The 26,864-nt window shown below is 50.3% G+C and overlaps 1 long non-coding RNA gene across 1 annotated transcript; it reads left to right on the top strand.

The window, feature by feature from the left end:
* The first annotated feature begins 834 nt into the window (after positions 1-834).
* Positions 835-25,988, top strand: LOC149124765 (uncharacterized). The gene is made up of 3 exons (XR_016213030.1): positions 835-1,358; positions 2,483-2,856; positions 23,520-25,988. It is a non-coding gene; the product is annotated as an uncharacterized LOC149124765 (long non-coding RNA).
* The last annotated feature ends 876 nt before the right edge of the window (positions 25,989-26,864 follow it).

The raw sequence follows: 26,864 nt of genomic DNA, 5'->3' as shown, positions 1-26,864 counted from the left end.
GTTCACCGGGCAAGGTGGCTTGGGCCCCGGAGGTGGACACCATGGGCGGGCCACTGGTGCCGGGCTAGCTGGCAGCTGACAGTTTCTGGCCCACATCTTCCTGTCCACGGGGGTACCCGGCCCGCGCCGGAGCCATGGCCTTGGACGGATTCGCCTCCGGCTGTGAGGCTCGCCGATTTCTCTGGGCTTGAGTTTCCCGTGACAGCGTGCACTGGACACTTGAGAGAGTGGCCGGCGCCAGGCTTGGGGAAGTCAGAACCGAATTCCTGTGAAGCTGCGGCTCCTAGAAAGACCTCAGATGGCCCGCTGATGGACAGCTGATGGGTCAGCTTCTGTCTCCGGTTGGTCAAATCGAAAAAAGAAAGAAAACCGGCCAGGGTCAGGCACGGGGTGCAGCATTGAGACCCTGCCCGCGACGCCCACCTGCCATATTGGGTCCCGCTCTGATTTGGATTCCAGCTTCCTGCTAATGTGCATCCTGGGAGGCTTAGGTCCTGCCACCCACGCGGGAGGCCTGGGTGGGGTTCTGGGCTCCTGCCACCCACGCGGGAGGCCTGGGTGAGGTTCTGGGTTCCTGCCACCCACGCGGGAGGCCTGGGTGGGGTTCTGGGTTCCTGCCACCCACGCGGGAGGCCTGGGTGGGGTTCTGGGCTCCTGCCACCCACGTGGGAGGCCTGGGTGGGGTTCTGGGCTCCTGCCACCCACGCGGGAGGCCTGGATGGGTTCTGGGCTCCTGCCACCCTTCGGGAGGCCTGGGTGGGGTTCTGGGCTCCTGCCACCCACGCGGGAGGCCTGGGTGGGGTTCTGGGCTCCTGCCACCCTTCGGGAGGCCTGGGTGGGGTTCTGGGTTCCTGCCACCCACGCGGGAGGCCTGGATGGGGTTCCAGGCTCCTGGCTTTGACTAGGCCCAGCCCCTGCTTTTGCAGGCATTTGGGGAGTGACCCAGAAGATGGAAGATCTCTGTGTATCTTTCAAATAAATAAACAAAAATTTTAATAAAGACAAACCCCAGACTTAGCAAGGAAAGACCTTCATTCAAAATGGGGCTTGGGGGACGTGTTGCAAGAGAAGACTGATCCGACCTCGGGCTGGTGGCAGGGCAGGGGTCAGGTGCAAAGGTCAGGATGAGCCGCAGGCAGGGAGGGGGCGCAGATCAGGCTCAGACCCTGCCCCAGCCTGCCTCCAAGGCTACCTGCCGGCTGAAGCTGCCCGGCGTTCAGGGGCCTGGCCGGAGAGAACCTTCTGCAAGCTCTCAGTAACGGGCAGCTTGCTCCTGTCCTCTGTGAGGACAGCCTCGCAACTCACCATTTAGGAGCGAAGACAGGGGAGAGCGAGGGCTTGTGTGTGCCTAGGCCGAGGTAAACAAGCGGGTCTTATCTGAGTCACACGGGCAAAGGCTGCCTGCATTGCCCGATTCCCCCGCTTCCCAGGATCTCGGCGCTCAGGTCAAGCTCAGCCTTGTCCGGTTGCAGAAGCGTTTCCTGTTGCTCACTTCCGACGGGGGCGGGGGAGGTTTTTGGGTGCTGGAGAGGGGCTGGGGGGACGCTCTGACCATTTGCGACCCCACTGGGAAGCAGGACTCCGGTAGCGTGTGCGGTTCTTGGCGTTTCTCTCTGGCCTGCGCGTGGATCAGTGAGGAATAGCCTGGAACATCATGGGAGCCGGCCCCAGCGCAGGCACGGACGCTGCGCCTCGGCTGGGCCCATGTTGGTTCCGGGGCTGTTGCTCGCGGTTGTGGCTGGGTCCCTGCCTTTAGCGCAGCACCGACACCTGTGCTCCAGGCTCTCTCTGCCTCCATGCGGGTCTGTTCGCCCTCTCAGAAGGCTTCAAAGGCTCACCTGCGCGGCAGGATTGGCTCCGCCTGTATACACTGTGACATCTCTCTGTTTTCTCCTTTTCCCAGCCGTCTGTGGTGCAGGGAGTTAGTGTGAGGGCTGCTGATGGCTCCTGCCACAGAGCCGGGCAGCCCTGACTTGCCTGCCACTTGCTGGCCTTCCTGGAAGCCGGCCCAGCTCAGGAGGAGACCTTGCGAGGCCGTGGCCCCAGCTGCCCTGGCCCTCGTGAGCGTCTGTATTAGATGCACCTGCCAGGCCCTGCGCAGCCAGCCTTGATTTACTTTCCCTTTCTGGAGGCGAGGGAATGGAGGCAGCTGGTACTAGCGGATGATGGGAGCTGATCCTGAGAATTCTTGAAAATGCTTCAAATCCAAGGGGAAGGGGGAGCAGCCGCCCTGACTGCAGCCCCCACGGGCCCAGCCTCCCCCCTGCTCCCTGACATGAGTGCGAGGAGTTCCACTGAGCTAAGAGCCCAGCTCCCGCATGGCGTGAAACATTCTCCACTCCACAGTTGGAGAGCTACGCAGACACCTTTTCCTTTACATCCTTCTTTTTTTTTCAAAGATTTATTTATTTATTTGAAAGAGTTACAGAGAGAGAAGTGGAGGCAAAAAGAGAGATCTTCCATCTGCTGGTTCACTCCCCAGGTGGCCACAACGTCCAGAGCTGCGCCGATCCAAAGCCAGGAGCTTCCTCTGGGTCTCCCATGTGGGTGCAGGACTTGGGCATCTTCCACTGCTTTCCCAGGCCATAGCAGTAGAGCTGGATCAGAAATGGAACAGTCGAGACTCGAACCAGCGACATACGGGATGCCGGCACTGCAGGCGGCGGCTTTACCTGCTACGCCACAGTGCCGGCCCCTCTTTACAGCCTGGGAGGTTCTAATTCAGAAAGGAAGTTAAGTGTCCATCCGTGGCCCTCCTGCCCTCCAGAGGCCACTTCTGCTGGGACCCGGAAGGAGAAGCAACAAAGCATCTAGAGGTGTCCCTGCATCTGAGATTGGAGCAGCGTGAGCACGAAGGTAAGAGGCTTAGAGGGGAGGCGTGGACTAAACAGGGGCGAGTGGTGGACCAACTGTGTAGTCACGGGTGCGCGTGGACCAGCTCTGTAGTCACAGGTGCGCGTGGACCAACTATGTAGTCACGGGTGCGCGTGGACCAACTGTGTAGTCACGGGTTCACATGGACCAACTGTAGTCACAGAAGTCTTTTTTTTTTTCCTAAATATTTATTTATTTAAAAGGGATAATTACAGAGAGGGAGAGGCAGAGGCAGAGAGAAGTTTCCCATCTGCTGGGTCACTCCCCAAATGGCTGCAATGGCCAGGGCTGGGCCAGACCTAAGCCAGGAGCTCCATCTGGGTCTCCCACATGGGTGCAGGGGCCCAATCACTTGGGCCATCTTCTGCTGCTTTCCCATGCACATTAGCAGGAAGCTGGACCGGAAGTGGAGCAGCCGGGACTTGAACTGACCCCACATGGGATGCCAGCACTGCAGGCAGTGTATTAACCAGCTGCACCACAACGCCAGCACCAGTACATTTTCTTAGACATGGGAGGCACAAGGGGTAAGAAGGAAGGAAGCCAGCGATGGCGAGGACGTGAAGTCCCCGGAGGGCCCTGCAGTGAGGATTATTTCTCAGAAGAGGGACACGATTGAAACGCCCTCAGGGAGTTGGATGTTAGTGCTCAGCCCTAAATGCTGAAACTCAGGATCAGTCCAGAGGACGCATGCTTGCAGGCTGCGCCTTCGCGAGCAGAGGCTCTCCCAGGGCACGGCAGAGCGCGTGAGCTGGCTCGGTCCTGCTCAAAACTCTCTGTATAAGATGGGGAAAAGCAAACTTACTTTTTGACCTGTGCTTCAGATACCTGTTACTAAGTAGCTCCTGAAAAGCTGAGTGGCTTCATGCAACCATTTATTTTCCCTGTGGTTTTGTGGATAAGGAACCTGGGGAGGACTCTGGTAGACAGATTGCCCCACAGATTGCCCCACAGATTGCCCCACAGATTGCCCCACAGATTATGTGGGGCAGTGAGGTCCAGAACATACAAGGGAACTTCAAAATCTTTGTGCAGAAAGTAGAATTAAAAGGTAAGTTTATAGAGATGCAAATATTTCTGGAAGTCCATGCACACGAGAGGGGTCCCCAGCAAGCTGGTGGAGGATGGGTGCATATTGCGAAACTGCTCTGCGTGGGTACGCACACGGGCAAGTGTGCGTCTCTCCTGGTGTCTGATGTTGCGATGCTAGCCCCTGGGGCCTTTTTGTCAGGCTTGGACTTACCAGGGCAGGGTGGGCTCCTAGTAGTCAGGCTTCCAGAAGCAGGAAGTAGACGCCAGCAGGCTGCCGAAAGGTTGCCCCTGAAGCAGGCACGAGGTCACTGTCACCTGTCACATGTCTTAGTGGTCAAAGCTGTCACAGAGCCTGCCAGAGCTCAAGGAGGGTGACAAGGTCGCATTGCAGAAGAGCACTGGGGGCTGCTGCTGTGGCACAGGGTGTTAGACCACTGTCCCGCAGGGCCAGCAGCCCGTGTGGGTGCCGGTTTGAGTCCTGGCCGTTCCACTTCCCACCCAGATCCCTGCTAATGCTCCTGGGAAGGCAACAGAAGATGGTCCAAGTGCTTGAGCCCCTGTGTGCACTTGGGAGGTCCGGATGAGGCTCCTGGCTCCCAGCTTCAACCTGGCCCAGCCCTGGCTGTTGCGGCCATGTGAGGAGTGAACCAGTGGATGAAAGATCTGTTCTCCTCCTCTCTCTGTAACTCTGACTTTCAAATAAATAAATAAATCTTTTAAAAAGAAGGAAAGCAATGGGATCCAGAGACATGAGGACTCTTTAAAAGTCCTTGGAAAGTGGGTGTTATGGGCAAACATACATGAATTTCAGCATCTGCACAAAATTAAACTTAGTTTAATTCTGTTTTTCCATGAGCTTTTTGAAGTTCCCACATATTGTTGTAGTCATCTTCAGACAGAAAATGTATTTATTTATTTGAAAGGCAGAGTTAGAGAGAGATGGAGAGACAGAGATCTTCCACCTGCTGATTCACCCCTCCCCACCAAGGCCACAACAGTCAGGGCTGGGCCGGGTGGAAGCCAGGAGCCTGGAAGACCACCCGGGTCTCCTTCACAGGTGTCAGGGAGCCAATTTTTGGAGCCTCTGCTGCTGCTTTCCCAGGTACATTTGCAGGAAGCTGGATCCGAAATGGAGCAACCGGGACTAAAACTGGTGCTCACGTGGGATGCCAACTGCACAGGACAGGCAGTGGTTTGATCCACTGCGCCACAACACCAGCAGCCGCGACTTACACTCTTATCCTTAGAAAGTTATGACATGGAAATAATGCCAAGAGACGGATAAATAGGGAGAAGTTCATCTCAGCTTCTGTAGCCAAAAGAAGTCGGGAACAACCTTAGTGTCTACGAATAGATAAGCGCCGAGGTGAATTATCGCACAGCAATGAACAAGAGTGTGGAGCCATAATAATTAAGAAGATTGTGAAACAGCATGAACAAATGTTGCTGTGAAATGAGAGACGTGGGTTGGCGCCGTGGCTTACTAGGCTAATCCTCCACCTTGCGGTGCCGGCACACCGGGTTCTAGTCCCGGTCGGGGCACCGATTCTGTCCCGGTTGCCCCTCTTCCAGGCCAGCTCTCTGCTGTGGCCCGGGAGTGCAGTGGAGGATGGCCCAAGTGCTTGGGCCCTGCACCCCATGGGAGACCAGGAGAAGCACCTGGCTCCTGCCATTGGATCAGCACAGTGCGCCGGCCGCAGTGCGCCGGCCGTGGCAGCCATTGGAGGGTGAACCAACGGCAAAAGGAAGACCTTTCTCCCTGTCTCTCTCTCTCACTGTCCACTCTGCCTGTCCAAAAAAAAAAAAAAAATGAGAGCCGTGAAGTTAAGCACATGTACGCGATAATTATGTTCAAGGCTGTTTGCGCCTGGACAGAATCCGCCAGGCAGTAGGTGGGGTGAAGGTAATGGGGCTTCGTGGTAGGATTGTGCCTGCCGCACATTTCCTCTTTACGGTGACAGCTTCACGAAAACTGAGCACGAGGGGAGAAGAAGAGAATGACAGCTTGAAGTGCCAGAGCCCAGCCCTGGGCCGGAGCATGCGCGCCAAGTGCGGGAACAGCGGGCCTGCAGGTCTCCTTTCCAGTCACTCAGATAAACTGCCGGCTCGGAGGATCAACACGCACTCTTCTACACCTAATCTCCTGCTTGCTCTCACCTTTGGAACGTGGATCATCACGGAAGTAATAGTTATTGTGTTAGTCTTGCTGTGTTCCGGAGACTGCTCGGGATATGAAACGCTTTCTAAAGCTGCTGGGACAGCAGCTTTTTTATTTATTTATTTATTTTGACAGGTAGAGTTACAGAGAGAGAGACAAAGAAAGGTCTTCCTTCCGTTGGTTCACCCCCCAAATGGCCGCTACAGCCGGCGCTGCACCCATCTGAAGCCAGGAGCCAGGTGCTTCTCCTGGTCTCCCATGCAGGTGCAGGGCCCAAGCACTTGGGCCATCCTCCACTGCCCTCCCAGGCCACAGCAGAGAGCTGGCCTGGAAGAGGGGCGACCGGGACAGAATCCGGCACCCATATGGGATGCCGGCGCCACAGGCGGAGGATTAACCAAGTAAGCCACGGTGCCAGCCCTGGAATGTGTTGCTTTACTCTTGTTTAAAAAATGTGTTTCTTTGACAGACAGTTCCCATCTGCTGGCTCGCTCCCCAGATGCCTTCGGTGGCCCCCAGCCGTAGCCAAAGCCAAGAGGCAAGACCTCATTTCAGGTGTCCCACGTGGGTAGCAGACACACAAATACTCGAGCCATCACCTGCTCCTTCCAGGGTCTGCGTTAGCACGGAGCTGGCGTCAGGAGCTGGGCTGCGAACGCGGGCACTCGGACGTGGAACATGGGCACATTAATCGCTAGGCCAGATGGCCACTCCTCATGCTTACGTCTTCACCATAGTAAAATCATCCTGCCCAGGGGGTCTAAAATGGTCAGTGGCAGTTTGGGAATTCACCTAGAAGAGTTGATCAAAGACTAGATGAACTCTAGTCTCCCTCTTCACAGGCAGAGTCCCTGCATAATCACGTCCAACCTTGGAGCGGACTCTGCTCCCCACGGTTACCTCCACCTGCCAGTCACCACCGCATTCTCTCCAAGGGCGTCTCTGATGAGCTGTTAAAGAAAGTCAAAGTACATCGAGGTCAGAGTCTAATGAAAAATCTGATTAAATAATTGCAAAAACAAGTTTTAAAAAAAAGAACATCTGACCCTATGGCAGAACTACTAATGGTGTTTATCTAGCTGATAATTGGAAAAAGCCTTCATGAGGGAATGTGTTAGATTGTGCCCTGGTAAATTATTTTGATTTGTTTCAGTCGCCCTCAGGGAAGTGGCAGCACAGTGAGTTAAGCTGTCAATGGGGAAACCTACTTCCGGTATTGGATGTCCTGCTTCAAGTTCCAGCTGTCCTGCAACAACTCATCTTTCTGCTAATGTATCTGGGAGACAGGAGGTGACGACTGCCCACATTGGAGCCCCAGACAGAGCTCCTGGCTCCTGGCTTCAGCCTGGCCCAGCCCTGGCTGTTGCGGGCATTTGGGGAGTGTACTTGCAGATGGACGATCTCTCTTGTCCTACTTTTCAAACAGACAAGCAGACAAACATGCAGGTAGCTACTGCATGACAAATGTAAGTACTGATGTTCTTAGAATTAACATTTTTTAAAAAATATTTTATCTGTATACTTTAGAGGTAGAGTCACAGAGAGAGGGAGAAACGGAGAGAGAAAGGTCTTCCATCCACTGGTCCAGTCCTCAAATGGCTGCAGTGGCTGGAGCTGGGCCAATCCAAAGCCAGCGGCCAGGAGCCTCCTCACAGTCTCTCAGACAGGTACAGGGGCCCAAGCAGCTGGGCCACCCTCTGCTTCTTTCCCAGGCCATAGCAGAGAGCTGGAGCAGAAGAGGAGCAGATGGGGCTCGAACCAGCTCCCATATGGGATGGCGGCACTGCAGGCAGCGGCTTTACCTGCTACACCACATGCTGGCCACACAAGAATAATGTTGTTTGAGAGCGATTGATTGACCGATCTTCCATCCACTGGTTCACTGCCCGAATGGCCATGAGAGCTGTGGCTGGGCCGGGCCCAAGTCAAGAGCGAGGAGCTCTTCCAGGTCTCCCATGTGGGTGGCAGGGGCACAAGCACTTGGGCCATCTTCTTCTGCTTTCCCAAGAGCACTAGCAGGAAGGTGGATTGGAAGCAGAGCAGCCAGGACTTGAACTAGGGCTCCAGTGTGGGGTGCCAGCCTCACATGTGGCAGCTTAACTCTCTGTGCCACAATGCTGGTTCCCACGTTCCCTAATTTAATTCTCGCACATCCACCATTTGGGGTCCATCCTCCTTGTTCCCCTTTTACAGTGAGGCAATGGAATCAGGACGGGGTCACAAAGCCTGTGAAGGTCATCGGTGTGGATGCCGCCCAGCCAGGACTCAGAAGCAGGGAGTTGGGTCCAGAATCCTGTGTGTAACCACTCCACGGTGCTGCCCAGTTAGGGGTCAGGAGCACAAAATTCCATTTTAACAAACATGAGGGATCTTCAAAAAGTTCATTGTTAATGTTTATTATTAAAAAACTCCATGAATCTCAATTCTTTTTGCATCCAAGTTTGGTTTTTTTGAAAAAGATTTATTTTATTTATTTGAAGGACAGAGTTACAGAGTGAGGTAGAGCCAGAGAGAGAGAGAGAAAGTCTTCCATCTGATGATTCACTCCCCAAATGACCACATGGCCTGAGCTGACCTGATCTGAAGCCAGGAGTCAGGAGCTTCTTCCAGGTCTCCCACACGGGTGCAGGGTCCCAAGCACTTGGGCCATCTTCTGCTTTCCCAGCCCATAGCGGAGAGCTGGATCAGAAGTGGAGCAGCTGGGACACCAACCTGCACGCATATGGGATGCTGGTGCTGCCAGCCACGGCTTTAACCCACTGTGCCACAGCGCCGGCTCCCCAAGTTTAGCTTTTAATTCCATTTCTCCATGAATGTTTTGAAGTCCCCTCAGAAAGCTATGGAGAATCTGTGTAATAAAATATTTCCATAGCCAGGTGCATGCTTCTAATCGACTTGCAGCAAAGACTCCTGTACTTCATAGCTTTCTCTTGCTCTAGTTTGTGCCGCTGTCCATAGAAAGATGCTGTAATTTGAGTACAGCAGTCACCTGGGGGACTTCCCTCCCTAGCTGCTAGACAGTTTGTCATAACGCAATAGGTAGGAGATCCTGAGCCTTCACAGGTGTGCTTGTCAGTCTCATGTGTTACTCTCGCCTAACCCCATTAAACTCTTCTGGTATTCAGATCTAGGCTGATCTTGTGAGTGCATTAGCCAATAAAATATGGCAGAAGTGACACAGTGCCAGTGCCAGCCCTAAGTCTTGCAAGGACTACCAGCTTCTACTTTTTGTTCTTGGGAACCTTGAGCTGCTGTGTAAGAAGCTGCCTACTTTCTGTATGGATCACAGCATGGTCAGAGGCTGTGTGGGGAGGGACTTGGACACCCAGCTGAGCCCAGTCCCCAGTCGATGTGACACTGATTGCACAAGTGACCACTGGCAAGACTGGTAGAAAAATCAGCCAGTTGAGTCCAGCTAAAATAGTTGCTTTAAATCAGTAAGTTTTGGGATATACTATTGGAACACTGGATGGCTTTGATTCTGTTAATGGATTCATTGCAAAATATTTTTCTAAAGATTTGTTTATTTATTTGAAAGGAAGAGTTACAGAAAGGCAGAGTTACAGAGAGAGAGGTCTTCTATCCACTGCTTCACTCCCCACGTGGAGCTTCTTCCATTGCTTTCCCAGGCTTATTAGCAGAGAGCGAGATCAGAGTGGAGCAGCTGGGACTGGTGTCAGTGCTCCAGTATGGGATGCCGGCATCACAGGCCACTGCTTAACCTGCTGCACCACACCCTGGCCCCTGCCACCCACATAGGAGACCAGGACGGAGTTCCAGGTTCCTGACTTTGACCTGGCCTTGAAGTCATTTGGGGAGCGAACCAGTGGACAGAAGATCTGTGTGGCTGTCACTCTGCCTTTCAGATAAATAAATCCTAAAAGAAAAAAAGGGATCCTGAAACCTGACCTGTAGAGAATTGCAGAACCAGGGTGATAGCAATGAAGCCCGACCAGAGTGGTTAAACTTCACATCAGTGTTGAACACAGACCTCATCGCTGGGGGCGGTGTCAGAGGTTGGTGGTAAGATGTGTTTTTCAAAGAGAAGGTCAGGGGTGACTGTGGTTTGGGGGCCAAGCAAACATGCCTGGTGCTGCTGGGAGCTCCTGCGAGGAGACTGTGAGGAGCAGGTCTGGCAGAGAAAATCAAGAGTTCTGCATGGGAAATTTAGACATTTGGGTTGAAGGATTATCTCATTTCATTCCAACCAACCCAATGAGGTTGATGGTATCATGTCTGTTTTCTAGAAAAATTATTTGACAGACAGAGAGACAGAAACAACAAAGGAGTTCTCCGTCCCAGTGGTTCACCCCCCCAAGGGCCTGCAGCAGGTGTCCACGTGGTGGCAGGGACCTAAGGACGTGAGCCTCGCCTGCTGCCTGCCTTGGGGTGCGTTTGCAGGAAGCTGGAACCAAGCACAGCTGGGACTCAGACTCGGGCACTCCAGGATAGGGTATGGCGACTGCTCACCTCCATCTCACAGCTAAAGACAGTGAGAACCTAGGCTAATCCTCCGCCTGCGGCGCCGGCACACCAGGTTCTAGTCCCAGCTGGGATGCCGGATTCTGTCCCGGTTGCTCCTCTTCCTGTCCAGCTCTCTGCTGTGGCCCGGGAGTGCAGTGGAGGATGGCCCAAGTGCTTAGGCCCTGCACCCGCATGGGAGACCAGGAGAAGCACCTGGCTCCTGGCTTCGGATCAGCGCGGTGTGCCAGCCTCAGCGGCCATTTGGGGGGTGAACCAACAGAAAAGGAAGACCTTTCTCTCTGTCTCTCTCACTGTCCACTCTGCCTGTCAAAAATAAAAAATGAAAAAAATATAAAGATTCATATTTTTCTATTACTGATATTAAGGTGTTAATTTGTGAGGGTGTGACTCTGGCATAATGATTATACTTTGAAAAAGAGTCTTAAGCTCTTGGACACACATGCCGTAGTATTTGCTGGTGACATGACCTGGCACTATACCCAGCAGTCGAATGCTTCACTTACACTGAGACAGATTGGCCGCATATGCTAAATGTGGAATACAGGCAACAGAGGCGCAGGCTCTCATCACCCTCTTCTTTCCATTTTGTGTATGTTTGGAAATTGCATCAGAAAAAAGTTTATAAAAAAAGAGAGTTCAGTATTTATCCAGTGTTTGGAACCCATGGCTACTGTTTGAAAATAGACACACACAGCACAAGACTTAATTGTTTCCTGTATTTTACTTGCATTTAGGGTTGTTTTTCTTGAAAGGATTTTGTGAAATTGTACCTTTCAAGATGAACATAAAAAGCAGTGTGTGTTTAACGATGACCTCTTTATCACGGCTGCTGGGGCCTCCTGTACACCTCCAATCATGGCAAATGAGAGTAAATAATTCCCCCTAATTTGGCCTCCGCGCTCAACTACTGTCACATTAATTACTAGCTTTGCATAACTACTGCCTGCCTGTAGCCAGTGATAACATGTTAAAATGCATTACAAGACAGACTGTGTTTTAGTGTCTAAATTCAGATAAGACCTTAGCAAGTTTTCCGTTTTTCAATAACTTTTTTGTGAAATTGAAAATTTTAAATTCTGCCATTGACTTAGTTCTTTATTACAGTCTGGCCATGCATTGCCTTAGCCGCATCCCTATAAATCAGTTTTGTACTCAACACTGTTGAAAAGGAAGCTCCACAATATTTTTAAATTTGGAACTACAAATTAGGCAGTTTACCAGTAAGATACTTTAAACTTTCTCTCTAGTAATTACAGAGTACATTCCGTTGATAAGTAACTGAAGTGAGTTGTAGAAAGGGAATTTGCAGAGGGGTTTTAACGAGAATTCTGCTCTTAAATTTTATGTTTTTTTTTTTTCTTTTGTGATTGGCCACACCACCTAAATCTAAGCACTCTCAGTGATGTTCACAGTGGTGGAACCGCTGGGAGATGCATTCTCAGAAAGTATCCCCATTGGGGGGCCATGGGAATTTTATGTTCTTAACCATTTAGAATGTCAAGATATATATGTCTGAGAATTTCATATTGTTTACTCATTTTTTGTTTTTACTTATTTATTTGGCAGGCAGAGAGAGGGACAGAGACTGAGAGAGATGTTCAGTCTGCTGGTTCACTCCCCAGATACCTACCACAGCCAGGGATAGGCCAGGAACTTGTCCAGGTCTCCCAGGGTCTGTCCAGGGGCAGAGACCCAGCTAACTGAACCATCACCTGTTGCCTTCTATGGCCTAATCAGACGAAGGTGCAATCAGAAATGAAGCCAGGATTCAAACCCAGGCACTCTGATCTAGAATGGAGCATCTGGAATGGTGTATCAGGTGCTGTGCTTTTTTTTTTTTTTTTTTTTTTTTTTTTGACAGGCAGAGTGGACAGTGAGAGAGAGAGACAGAGAGAAAGGTCTTCCTTTGCTGTTGGTTCACCCTCCAATGGCCGCCGCGGCCGGCGTGCTGTGGCCAGCGCACTGCGCAGATCCGATAGCAGGAGCCAGGTACTTATCCTGGTCTCCTATGGGGTGCAGGGCCCAAGCACTTGGGCCATACTTCATTGCACTCCCTGGCCACAGCAGAGAGCTGGTCTGGAATAGGGGCAACCGGGACAGAATCCAGCGCCCCGACCGGGACTAGAACCCGGTGTGCCGGCGCCGCAAGGCGGAGGATTAGCCTAGTGAGCCGCGGCCGTTGCGCTATTTTTAAAAGCTGAAGTACACTGTTCCTTTTGTGAATTTGTTAAAGATTTATTTATTTATTTGAAAGGCAGAGAGAGAGAGAGAGAGAGAGATCTCATGTGCTGTTTCACTCCTCAAACGCCTACAAAGGCTGGAGCTAGGCTGATTTGAAGCCAGGAATTAGCAGCTTCAAGATTTTTCTGGGTCTCCCACGTGAGTGCAGGGGCCCAAGCACTTGGACCATCCTCCACCCCTTTCCCAGGTGCATTAACAGTTAGCTGGACTGGAAGTGGAGCAGCTGGGACTCGAACCAGCACCTGTGTGGGATGCAGGGACAGGGGCTTAGCCTAGCACTGCAGAGGCTGGTCTCTCTTGTGAGAGTACCTGGTTCTGATTCCCGGTTCTGGCTCCTGGCTCTGGCTTCCTGCTGTCGCAGACCCTGGGAGGCAGCAGGAATAGCTCAAGTACTCCCACGGCCACCCATGGAAGAGACCTGGATTCAGTTCCTGCCTTCTCTGGTTTCAGTCCTGGGGCAGTGTGGGGCGTAAACCAGTAAATGGGAACTGTGTTCTCCCTCTGTCTGCCTCTGACATAAATAATAATCTGTTTTAAAAGATGTGTGAAATGTGTTGAACCTTCAGTTGCCTCAACCTGGCTATTACTAGTGCCAGAACAAATTGTTAAATGTATATTTTAAATTATAGACCATCTTTAAGAGTAAGATTTCACTTTTGAAAAATATAGTTGTGGGGCTGGCACTGAGGTGTAGTGGGTAAAGCTGCCGCCTGCAGTGCCAGCAGCCCATATGGGTGCTGATTCGTGTCCTGGCTGCTCCACTTCCAATCCAGCTCTTTGCTCTGGTCTGGGAAAGCAGTAGTAGACAGCCCAAGTCCTGGGGGAGACTGGGAAGAACCTCCTGGCTCCTGGCTTCAGATCAGCCTAGCTCCGGCCGATTGGGCCATTTGGGGAGTGAACCACCAGATGGTTCACTCTCTCTCTGCTTCTTCTTCTCCATGACTCTGCCTTTCAAATAAATAAAAAAAAAATAAATCCTTTTTTTAAAAGAAAGAAAAATATAGTTGCTCCAAGTTCAAGATCTAGCACACCAGGGGCAGGAGTTGGGACAGCAGGTTATGCTGCGACCCGGGACGCCTGCATCCCATATCCAAGTAGTGCAGCCCAGCTTCTGAATCAGCTTCCTGCTGATGCATCCTGGGAGGTAGCAAATGATGGCTCAAGTGCTTGGGCCCCTGATACACACAGGGGAGACCTGGATGGAGTTCTGGGCTCCTGGTTGCAGCCTGGTCCAGCTCTGGCTGTTGTGGGTATTTAACGAGTGAACCAGCAAATGAAAGATCTGTCTCTCTTTCTCTGTGTGTTGCTTTGCCTTTCAAGTAGATGAAAACAAATAAATAAACCTTAAGAAAGGATTTAACACGCCAACTTAAATTTAGATTATGCTTTTGTATAAGGTCATTTGTTTACAAATGGCTTTGAGGAGCATCAACAGTGCAAAGATGAGGAGTTTGGTTGCAATTTCCTGGCAGAGCAGCTCAACTCCAGGCGCTGAAGTTGTTCTACTTATCTCAAACCTTGAAGAAAGGAGAGTGCGTCTCAAGTGGCTGATTCATGCTCCTGGTTCTTTCGTGCCAGATAATGCTCTCTCCCACTCTTAGTTAATAACATGCAAACCCAAATTAAGACTCTTACATTGCCTTGGATTCTGTTGCTTTAAATAGGCACCCACCAGATTATAATTTTTACTTGTTGGAAGATTGTTGGAGTCTGATAATATTTTTTTTCTTCCAGAAAATATCACAATGGGCAGGCTGGAAGTCAGGAACAATTATTCCAGAGAGTACAATTAGACTGGCTTCTTTCCCAGCATCTTTCTTGCCATCTGTAATTATTGTTTGAGTCTGAAGTTAAAGGAAATCATCCTAGGAGAATTCTTGAAAGAGAGAGAGAGAGAGGGAGAGGGGAAAAAAAGCCAGAACACATACTCTTCAAAATGCTTTCCGAGAGCCATTATGTAATAAAATTTCTCCCTGGAAATGATGGCGGCAGGGGCTGCAAGCTTTGAGCATGATGGGTGCCTAGAAGCTAGTCAGGGCCACAGACATCGTGAATCTCCCCTCTCAGATTTCCAGCCTGGGAGCAGCTGAGACACTGTGTTCCACGTCGGAGTCCCTGGGTCCCATTCCAGCTCCTGACTCCAGCTTCCTGCTGGTGCAGGCCCTGGGGGGCAGTGGTGATGGTTCAGATAAGTGGGTTTCTGAGATCCACCGGAGGAGACCTGGAAAAGGCCAGAAGATCTGCCTCTCCCTCCCTCTCTCTCCCTCTCTCTGTGTCGCTCCGCCTTTTAAGTAAATTTAAAAAAAAAAAAAAAGGTTTCACTTCCTAAATACTATCACCTTAGGGGTTAGGAGTGCATCAGAATTTTGAGAGGACACAAATACTCAGACTGTGGCTTGATCTCTCTTCCTGTCTGGTGAAGCTGAGAGCTGCACTAGAGGCCTGGAAGTGTTTTCTGTTTGCTCACAGCCACGCATCCCTCAGTTTACGTGCTCAGGAAATTGACTAATGCATTCCTCAGCTTCCTCAACAGAGAGCAGACATCTAACCTAGAAACAGAGCACAGATCCCTTGTGCTTTCCAGTCATAATCAATACGCCTATTCACGAGGCAATTAATTTAAGCTTAACAATTTAGTCGTAATCCCAGCATTGATTTAGACTTGAAGTCATTTTTTTTAAAGCAGATAGACAATGAGAGATAGAAAAAAAGAGATTTACACAGAGAGACAGAGAATCCAGTGATGCATTCCCCAAATGCATGCAACTGCTGGAGTTGGGCCAGGCTGCAGCCAGAGCCAGGAAACCTATCTGGGTCTTCCACGTGGGTGGCAGGAACTCAAATTCTTGTGCCTGCTGCCTCCCAGGCACATTAGCAGGAAGCTGGATCAGAAGCAAAGGCAGGAGTTGATCCAGGCAGTCCAGCCTGGGATGTGGGTTCCAAGCGGCCGATTACCGGCTGCACCGTAACACTCCCCACAAAGGGGGGAGATCCTCAGGATGTCATTAGGGGGCTTCCTATCAGTGGGGTTAACACCTTTATGGAACACCGGGGAGAGCTAGCTCCTTCCTTCTGCCCTGCAAGGATGTTTCCGGAGGTTGAGGGTGAGGACAGCCTCGATTCTTAGGTCGAAGATTTTCCACACCGACAGGGACAGTGAGCAAAGAAGATTTATTGAAAGCAGGAAACCTCCCACCACAGCAGCCGGGAGGGGGGCTGCTCAGGAGGAGCTGCCAATGCAGCCTGCCCTTGACTGCCCTTTTTAGACATGAAATGGCTTTCTCTGATTGGCCCCTTTCTGAAATCAGATCTGGATTTGACCGGTCAGGGGAGGACCAGAATAACAGCTAATCAGAAGGCAGGGACTGCAATCCTGTCCAGCTTTGGTAAAGCCAAGCGTAGTTAACTGGCCTAACTGCACATTAGCCCGGCTAACTCTACTCAAGGACACAGCCAGAAGCACCCTCTAATGAGCCAGGGAGTACGACCCTGCCACACGCTGCAGCTGCCAGCACCCAGATCTTGGGCTTCCCTGCCTCCAGACAGTAAGAAATAAATTCGTGCTGTGTATAAACAGCCCAGCTTCTGGTGTTTAGTTGCAGCAGAACACACTAAGACAACGAACAGACTTGAAATAGTTCATCATGCAGTGCTCAGCTGTGGGACTTGTCACAGGTGCGTCTGCCTTCAGCATGGGAGAGAGCAGATGACAGCTTTCTGTGATCCAGAGAGGCGCTCGCAATGTATGTGAAGTCTGAGAGGAGAACTCGCATTCAAATCGCGGCGTGTGCTGAGGGGCTAAAGATGCCTGACCCACGACACAACACGCCCGGAGTAGCACAGGCAGTTTCATGGACTTGGCTATCAAATTGAGTGATGCCAGCTTTAAGGTTAAAGTGAAACTGACAAAGATTACACATTTATCCCATGAATTCAACTCCATCATGAAGTAACTAACTTTTTTTTTTTTTTTTAATGTTAAAAAGATTTATTCATTTGACAAGCAGAGAAGGAGAGATGTGCCATTGCCTGGTTCACGCCCCAGATGGCTGCAATGGCCTTCCAGGAGCCTGCAACTCCATCCGGGTCTCCCGTGTGGATGTCGGGGCCCAGTATTCTCAGGCTGTTAGCAGGGAGCTGGATCAGAAGTGCAGAAGTTGGGATTCAAACCAGCCCTCACATAGGATGGTGGCATCGCAGATAGTGGCTTACACACTGTGCCATGATGTTGGTCACCAAACTAAAAATGTTTGACAATGGAAAATTACATATTCACAAATATATATTTTTGTTTCATTTCAATATTCGTAGTTATTTGTACTCTTTTTTTTCTAATGTTTATTTGAGAGGTAGAGTTACAGGTAGAGAGAAGGAGATAAAGAAGGAGTCTTCCATCTGCTGGTTCACTCCCTCAAATGGCCAAAGGCTGGGTGGATCTGAAGCCAGGAGTCAGGAGCTTCCTCTGGGTCTCCCACACGGGTGCAGGGGCCCGAGCATTTGGGCTGTCTTCCACGGCTTTCCCAGGTGATTATTTATACTCTTGAGATTATTTGAGATCATTCTGTATCTACAGTGCTTGTATTTGTTGGCAAATCCCTAGAGTCCTGCCTGACATACACTGTAACTTTTGAATAATGACTAGATAGTCATGTGTGCATATGCATATACAAATGGAAGTGTAGTCACTTAAATTAGTCTCAAAAATACATCATTATAATGGTACAAATTTGAGTTATTTTTATGAGAGTAACCATGATTCACAATCTTGATCATCTTTTCTCACAGAAACACACACACACACACACTTGAAAAAGAAAGGTGTTGAGTGATAAAAAGTAAAGATGCCTGTTACAAATTGAACAATACAGAAGTATGAAAAAGTTTAAAAATGGGAGCCTTTCAGATGTTTTTATGCATAAACATATGTCATAGTTTATTTTTAACAGAAAATTTCATAATGCATTACTAAACTGTGTTTTTCAAACTATATATTTTTTTCTTTCCTCTTTATATATTTTTCTTCCTTTTCTCTTCCAGCCATATACTAGATAATTTTTTCATCAGCGTAACCTCATTCTTAGTAGTACATCGTATGGATATATCAGAGTTTATTTAACCATTTGCTACTGGTGGAATGATTGTCTCCACTTTAAAAAAGTTGTTTTTATTTATTTGAAAGGCAAGAGACAGAGAGAGAGCTTCCATCCATGGGTTCACTCCCCAAATGCCTGCAACACCTAGGGCTGGACTACAGCCAGGAGCTGGAAACTCAGTGCACATGTCTGGGGGTGGCAGGACCTAATATTTGAGACTTCCAGGGTGCACATGCAGATGGGGTCAGAAGCAGCGCAGGACTCAAACCCAGGCCCCCTGAAATGGAACGCCACCATCTCCAGTAGCACCTTAACTGCTGCCTTAGACACCCACCCTACCAACTTCCTAAATACCATGAGCAGTGTTTCAGGGAACATCGTTGTAGGCGCAGCCTTCAGCTGGTGTCTGTAGGAGAGACGCTAAGAAGCAGATTGAGAAATCAGAGGGTACACGTGTACTCGGTTCTCATAGGCGATCTGCATGATCGTGTCTATTCTTACATTGTCAGTTTCCTTTAGTGAGACACAACCGAGCCAAACCAGAGAAGCACCACCCGCAGGGGTTGGCTGAGGCTTTCCTCCTCCGTGGGCCTGACTCCTGGGGAGGTCTGCTCAGTCGCCTGGAGCCCTAGCGGCGCGTAACTGGCCCAGCCTTGAGCAGAGCCGGCTCTAGGACTTTCTCCAGAAGACACAGTTAGCTATTCCTTCCCTCAAGAACTTTCAAGATAATTTCTGTGTGACTACAAGGGATCTCGGGGAGCAAAACCCTTATTTGGGGGGCACACTTTTAGATATAAGTAAAATAACTCAAACCGGCTGGAACAATAAAACGAATGCATTAACTCCCGCTGGCTGACAAACTGCAGATGCTGCACCGGCTTCTGCGTGGCGTGCTCCAGAGTTCATGATGCGGTAGCTTCTCAGTGGTTCTTTTGGCGCTGCCTGGTTCTTCTTCTTTTTTTTAATATTTATTTTATTTATTTGAAAGAGAGAGAGAGGGGTCTTCCATCCACTGTTTACTCCCCAAATGGCTGCAGTGGCCACAGCTGAGCCAATAACAAAGTCAAGAGCCAGGAGCTTCTTCAGAGCCTCCCACCCGGGTGCAGGGGCCCAAGGACGTGGAGCATCCTCTGCTGCTTTTCCAGGCACATTAGCAGGGAGCTGGATCAGAAGTGGAGCAGCCAGGACTCAAACCGGCGGCCATATGGGATGCCGGCCCTGCAGGCTGGGACTTTAACCCGCTGCAGCACAGCGCCTGCCCCGTGCCTGCTTCTGTATGTTGGCTTCATCTCTGGCCTGCCGTCCTTGTCAGGGCACCAGTCATCCTCAGGACTGTGTGTGTCCTTAGTTACAGCGAAGGTGCAAAAAGGTTCCTTTCTCCCAACTATCCAGCCAAAGTCCTGAACTGCACACTAACTAGACCAGCTTAGGACAGTCATCCACGCCTGTCAATAGCTCCTGCGAGGGGCATAGGTCCACAGAGGCTCACCCAGCGCTCAGAGGAAGCCCAGCCCTCCCTGCACAACACAAATGCTGCGAGGTAGAGGGGAGGGAATCCACTCTGATCACACAGCTCCTATCAGCACCTTCCTCCTGCCCTGCGGTCCACACAGAGGGAGCTCACAGACGCTCGTGGCCCCTGCTCCCTCACCGATCGGCAGGAAAATCTGACCGTCATGGCCTCCCTCTCCCTCCTGGATGGAGTACCGCTCGTGAAAGGCTGCCAGGAGTGGAGATTGGGCTGTTTGCTTCCTGCCGGGGCTGCTTTTATGAGATGACAGTCCTGGGATAAATGTTGATGCGCCGCAGACTCAAATGTCCCCTTTTTGGGGCCGAGCCAGGGCCCGGCCAGCGAAGAGGAGGCTGGGACGGGGAGTAACGTGGCAGATCCTTTTGGTCTTTGTTCTAATCAGCTTTACCAGGCGTAGACTCCGTGTGTTAATAATAGCCTTCGTCCTTCATCTGCTGGTGTCTAATGTCTTATTCTTCAGTCTCGTTCCAATCTTAGGGGAGAACGTTGAAGCTGTTTGCTAACCTTTTTGACCTTTTAAAACCCCACCCTCCGCTGTGCCTGGTTCAGTCCTTTGTAGGACTTTGCCTTCCTGTAGATGGAGACCCTTGATCTGCAAGCCTGCCTCTGCCTCCTTGTCCCTTCAGCTCTAGCCCTCCTGTCAAGCCCAGCCCGTGCGTTTCCTGTGAGGAGTTTGTCGCTGTGCCTAGGGCACTGGGGCTGGGCTGCCACATCACCGACAGATGCCACTCTCTCTCCACGAACCCCAGAACCCACGTCACTGGGCCCAGACTTGGCAGCTGACCTCAGTGGCTGCTTCTCTGGCAGCCCGGGCCCTGGCCCGTGTTCTTCCCCAGGGCTGCTGTGACACATTTCCACACTCTCAGCGGCACAAGGAGCAGAGATTCAATACTTCCTCACACTTCTCGGGGGCAGATTGTTGAAATCCAGGTGCCTCCCAGGTCTCTGGGGAGAATCCCCCACACCAGTGTTGGGCTGCCGCTGTCTGCAGGCCACCCTTGCTCTGCTCAGCCACAGCGGTGGTGCTGCACTCTCTGCCTGTGCTCACGTGGTCTCCCTTCTGTGTGCCTGTCTCAGTCTCCCGTCCCTTTCTCTTACCAGGACGTCAGTCACTGGACTGATGGAGGACCCACCCGAAATCCAGGGGGTCTCATTTTGAGATCTGTAATTCTATGTGCATAGATCCTATTTCCAGATAAGGGCGCATTCATAGCTACCAGGGATTAGGACTCGGACATATCTTTTTGGGGGACACAAGTTAATCCATGTGCCCTCTTTATTTATTTATTTTTTTACAAAAGATATATTTTAAGAATTTGTATTTTATTTATTTGAAAGGCAGAGGGACAGGGAGACAGAGATCTCTCCCATCTGCTGGTTCAATCCACAAGTACCCAAACTAGCTGGGGCTGGGCTGGGCTGAAGCTTGGAGCTGGGAATTCCATGCGGGTTCCTGACATGGGTGGCAGGAACCTAGCCATCATCTGCTGCCTCCCAGGGTGCACAAAGGAGGAAGCGGGAACTGGGAGAGGATGACACTTGACCCAAGGCACTGTGATGAGGGAGGGATGTTGGTGTCCCAGGTGGTATCTGGACCACTGCACCAGATGCTGCCCCCTCACTGTACCTGAGAGAGAGAGAGAGAGAGAGAGAATGAATCTCCCATCCACTGGCTTATTCCCCAAATGGCCATAACGGTCAGGGCTGGGCCAGGCTGAAGCCAGGTGCCTGGAACTCTATCAGGGAGAAAACACTTGGGCTTCTTCCGCTACATTCCCAGGTGCATTCGCAGGGAGCTGGATTGGAAGAGGATCAGCCAGGACGCAAATCGACACTCACGAGGGATGTGGTATAGGCAGCCGACAGTTTAAGCTGATGTGCTACAATGACGCCCCCTGCTCCCCTCCCCCGCTTCTTGGCTTCTTGAGTTCTTAACTCAGCTGGAGAACCTATGACTCCTTGTTAGCATTCCTGGCGCTGACCGCCTGGCCAGGCATGTGGATGTCATGCGCTTTGGATCTTTCCCGCTATCACCTTCTGCAGCAACCACATCTTAACGACCTCCTCTGCTGACTGTGTGGACAGCATCTTTACATATGTGTAGACACCTGTGGATGCTCATTTTGACTGCCACACTCAACCTCTGTGGTCTGCACCAGCAGGGGCTCAGTGCCCCCTGCCCCACTGAGTGAGTAGGGCTCGGGGATGGTGTGCCAATTGGACCTTTCTCCTTACAGTTGGTCGTGCCCTGCTCTGTTCTTGCTGCTCTTGTTCCTTGGTGCTACCTAAGGAACACTGGACCCCTGGTAGGACCATTCATTAGGAATTTGAAACATTCTTCACATCCAATCCCTGAGGTTAGAGCCTATCCTTTCTGTTACAAGTGAGATAATGAGATATTGTATATTAAAATACTTAGCTCCTTGCCTGCTACAAAGAAACAATGCCATGTGCCTACTGAATAACTGTTGTGTGCCAGGACTCTGCTCAGCACCCTGTGTGGTGTGTGTTACCTCCTGTAGCTTCACAACAACTCCACTCTATCTCCGTTGTACAAATAAGGAAATCAAGCTTGAGTAATAGTCAACAGGTTGCCTAGTAGGTACTGAGAAGGAGGAAGTGAGATGTGAGGCCAGGCCGTGTGACCCTGAAGCCATTTCCTTCCCAGGGACCCAAGCTGCCTTGACACAGGTTGCCTGCAAACATGAAAACTGACGAGCTTTTTGTCAGAATTTGAATCAGTTCTTGTCATCAACTAAAGTGAAGAGAAAGTGTAAAATTTTGAAATGGGATTCAGTTAGAAATTGACCTACATTGCCACTGGTGTTGTGGCCTGGTTAAGCCACTGGCATTCCATATGAGTTCTGGATTGAGTCTGGCTGTTCCACTTGGAACCCAATCCCTGCTAATGTGTCTGGGAAAGCAGTAGAAGATGGCCCAAGTCCTTGGGCCCCTGCCACCCATGGGGGAGACCTAGATGGAGTTCCAGGCTCCCGGCTTTGGGTTGCAGCCATTTCGGAAGTGAACTAGCAGATGGAAGTGAACTAGCAGATGGAAGTGAACCAGCAGATGGAAGTGAACCAGCAGATGGAAGCTCTCCTCTCTCTTTTTCCTTGTGCCTCTCCTTCTCTCTCTGTAACAGTGCCTTTTAGATAAAATAAATAAATCTTCTTTAAAAAATTGACCTACATCTTTAAACTTTCTCTTTTTAAACAGATCATATATATGTGTGTATATATATGTGTATATATATATATATACACACAATTTATATAGATTAAAATGCACTCATTTTAAGAGCACAGCTCAGTGGGTTCTGACGAATATATGCAACTGTGCAACTGTGGTAGGCAGATGGGTAGTTGAGAGGTGTGAAGTCTCTAAGCTCCAGCCAATTGCACCTGGACACCACCACTGGTGGATGTCTCCTCACAGGTGTGGATCTGTGATTGACAGCTCCAGGAGACTTATGGACTGACAGCTGTGGTGGCCACATGACAAGTCTGCTGCTGTGTACCACCCAAACTCTCTTCCCTTTCTCTGCACAACCCAAGTCTCCCTTTCTGTGTACCATGGAGGCCCCCCAAGTCCCCTTTCCAAGTACTGGCAACCACAGGCTCCAACGTGTTGCTCTCCTGGAAGCAACACTAGCTGGAAACACCAGCACGGTTGCAGGGTGTGGTTTCCCCTCCACCCCCATGACCTTTAGCTCACTTTAATGCCATTATAATAAAATTACCATGGCTGCACTCCCACTCCTATCATGCACCTGATATCATGACACAAAATTTCCTAAAAAGGGCATGGGAGTGGGCAGTGCTCAAGCCCCGCCCCAACTCCACCCCTTTTGAATATTCAGTTGGGCTCCACCCAGGACTTCACCCCCTGTGCCTCTGCAGTGTGTGATGGGAAGGCCTGATCCTGTTGAGGGGGCTTTTCCTTTGCTGACTGTTAGATGTTTTTGCTTGGCCAGGGGTTTTTCTTTGGGGCAGTTTGTGCTTTTTCACTGTTCAGGCACTTCTTGGTTCTTAAGTTTTGCCCTTTTGCTCTCAATAAATCCTGCTTTCTTATGAATCTTTATGCCTCCACCTTTGAATTCTTTCAGGCATGCAGGGAACACCCTGCAAGAAGCCCACTGGGAACCCCGCAGCCTACAACAGCAACACCACTACAGTCAAGAAATGGAGTGTTTTCGTCACTCTAGAAAGTTCCCCTGTGTTGTTTGCAGTCAATTCCTGACCCTTGGCCCCAGGCAACCACTGATCTGCTTCCTGTCCATTCTAGAATTTCCTGTAAGTAGAATAATGCACCACAGACTCTTTTGTATGGGCATGTTTTGCTCAGCATATTTTTGGCAGGCCCCCCGGCTGTGTGTCCCAGAAGCTCATTCCTCTTTGCTGCTGAGTAGTATTCCACGGAACAAGTACTTGCACTTAGGCCTGCACTCACTGATGATGGATATTTGGGTTATATCTCAGTGAGGAGAAAGAGACCAGTAATTTAAACGTCTATATTATTTATTTGAAAGGCAGACACAGAGAGAGAGAGAGAGAGAGAGAGAGGAGAGAGAGAGAGAGGGCACACTAACTTTATGCAGAAAAGAAGTTTGATGAGCTCACAGTTTTAAAGGCTAACTGTTTAAGATTAGGCAATGCCACTGATCTGACTCTGGTGAGGACCCAATAGAGGACAGTGTCACCACAGGAGCTTGTGCAGGAGGATGAGATAGGAAGCCAGGGGGTGAGCCAAGGACCAGGGTCATCATCATGATAACTTGCTCCTGGGAGAACTAACTCAAGGTCGCACAGATCTACCTTAGTCCCTTCCAAGGGCAGCGTCCCCAGGGACCGTAAGACACCCCCCCCCACCCCCCAGTAGACTTCCTTCCTAAAGGTGTCACCAGCCCTTCCACTGCCACACTGGGGACAAGCCTCCAACACACAGACTCTTGAGGGGAACCACATCTACATCCTAACAGGGCACTGTAGATGAGAGGGGACTGCAGAGGTGAGTGCTACTGATGCTGGCTCCCATGGCAGGAGGACTGGCGCCCAGAAGAGGGGTGCCTGCCTGCGTCTGTTATCGGGCAGTGTTCCCCCAGCAGCCTCCGTGTGACAAAGCTGAACACTGTGCCCGCAGGCAGGGGAGAGATGGGTGCAGGGTCTCATTTTGTTGTGAGAAAGCAGGACAAGAAAGCCGGAGAGAAAATAAATTCATAACTAGCATAGACTATTCTAGATTGGGATTATTCTGAATAAAGCTGGTGTGGACATTCATGAAAGCAGGACTTTTTGTCATCACATTTTCACTTCTCCCAGGAAACAGATAGGAGTAGAATTTGTGAGAACAGGTGTTGCGTGTATGTTTTACTTTACAGGAAATTGCCAAACTGCTTTCTAAGTTGTATCATTTTGCATTCCCACCAGCAGTACTCATGTATGTACGTTTCTCCAATCGTCATTCTTTATCATTTTAGCCATTCCAGTGTATGCACAGAGCTGTCTCGCTGTGGTGTTTTTCATGCCTGATGTGCCTTCACCATCCCTGATTTATTTATTTATTTCCTTCTTTCCTTCCTTCCTTCCTTCCTTTCCTTCTTTCTTTCTCTCTCTCTCTTTTTTTCTTTCTCTCTTTCTCTCTTTTCTTTCGACAGGCAGAGTGGACAGTGAGAGAAAGAGGCAGAGATGAAGGTCTTCCTTTTTCAGTTGGTTCACCCTCCAATGGCCACCACGGCCAGCGCGCTGTGGCCGGCGCACCACACTGATCCGATGGCAGGAGCCAGGTGCTTCTCCTGGTCTCTCATGTGGGTGCAGGGCCCAAGCACTTGGGCCATCCTCCACTGCCCTCCTGGGCCACAGCAGAGAGCTGGACAGGAAGAGGAGCAACCGGGACAGAATCCAGTGCCCCAACCGGGACTAGAACCTGGGGTGCCAGCGCCACAGGCAGAGGATTAGCCTAGTGAGCCACGGCGCTGGCCATCCTTGATTGTTTCTACATGTGCCTGTTAATATAGTGCTATGGACATCTTTTCTTCATTGGCCATTTGTATATTTGATTTTTTTTAAGATTTATTCATTTATTTGAAATAGTTACAGAGAGGGAGAGGTAGAGAGATAAAGGGAGGTCTTTCATCTGCTGGTTCACTCCCTAGATGGCTGCAACTGCTGGAGCTGGGCTGATCCAGAGCCAGGAGCTTCTTCCTGGTCTCCCACACAGGTGCAAGGGCCCAAGCACTGGGGCCATTTTCTACTGTTTCCCAGGCAATAGTAGAGAGCTGGATCGGAAGTGGAGAAGCCAGGACTCAAAAACCAGCGTCCATATGGGATGCCGGAGCTGCAGATTGGTGCTTTACCTGCTGCGCCACAGTGCCGGCCCCTATATTTGCTTTTATGGAGTGTTTATTCAAATATTTGTTTCCATTTAAAGAAAATGGGTTGTCATATAATTCAGTTGTTAAGAGCTCTTTGAATATTCTGGGTAAAAATCTTTTGTCAGATATGTATTGCAAACAGTTTAAGATTTTGTATACAACATATAATCTACCAACAAGAGAATAAATAAGTTTATGATATTTTAATGTAGCTTTGATATTATTTCAGTAAGTACACATGTAAGGTACAATTCTTTCTTGTTTTTAAGGTTTATTTATTTGAAAGAATGACAGGGAGAGAAAGAGAGTGAGGAAGAGAGATCTTCCATTCACTGGTTCACTTCCCAAATGCCCACAACAGCCAGGGTTAGTCCAGAAGCCAGGAGCCTGGTTAAGCCAAGAGCCAGGAGCCAGGAATCCCATCTGGGTCTCCCACATGGTTGGCAGGAGCCCAAGTACTGGGTCCATCACCTGCTGCCTCCTGGGCATTTTAGCAGGAAGCTGGATTGGCAGTGGAACAGCGGGGACTCAAACTGGCGTTCTGTTAAGGGATGCAGGTGCCCCAAGTGGTGGCTTACTCCCTGCATCACGATGCCACCCTGGTAGTTTATTTAAAGGTTTGTGTTCTTATATGGAGACCGTAAACACATATACAGAGTTATAATGCCTTTTGAACTCGAGACTGCGTGGATGTTTAGAGGTAAACACCCTTTCAGCCAGGGGTAACCTGAGGGTTTGGCCCAGTTCTTCCTGTTGGCATCCTCCATCCTGGCCAGGGCATACCTCATACGTGGTCTTTTGGCCACAAGAGCCAGAATCCCAATGTAAAGTTGTTTATGCCAAAAAGCGGCATACTGCGAATGAGGAGGACAATTGCCCCTCTCTATTCCCTGCTCTGAGCCTATTTCTCCTCTCCCTCTGTTGACTATCTTTCTTCACATGCTAGAAACAAGACAACTGGAATCTCCTGAGCTTTTCTGTTTACAGCCTGGGCCACCTGCAGAGACACTGCCCGACCCTCAGGGCCTTAAACCCAAAAGCCACAGAGAAGCGGCTCCTTTGCCCAGCTAGGGCACAAGC

The sequence above is a fragment of the Oryctolagus cuniculus genome, chromosome 9 (genome assembly GCF_051225735.1).
Source record: "Oryctolagus cuniculus isolate XC-2025 breed Fujian yellow rabbit chromosome 9, ASM5122573v1, whole genome shotgun sequence".
Classification (NCBI taxonomy): domain Eukaryota; kingdom Metazoa; phylum Chordata; class Mammalia; order Lagomorpha; family Leporidae; genus Oryctolagus; species Oryctolagus cuniculus.
This window is presented reverse-complemented; position numbering and strand designations above follow the sequence as displayed.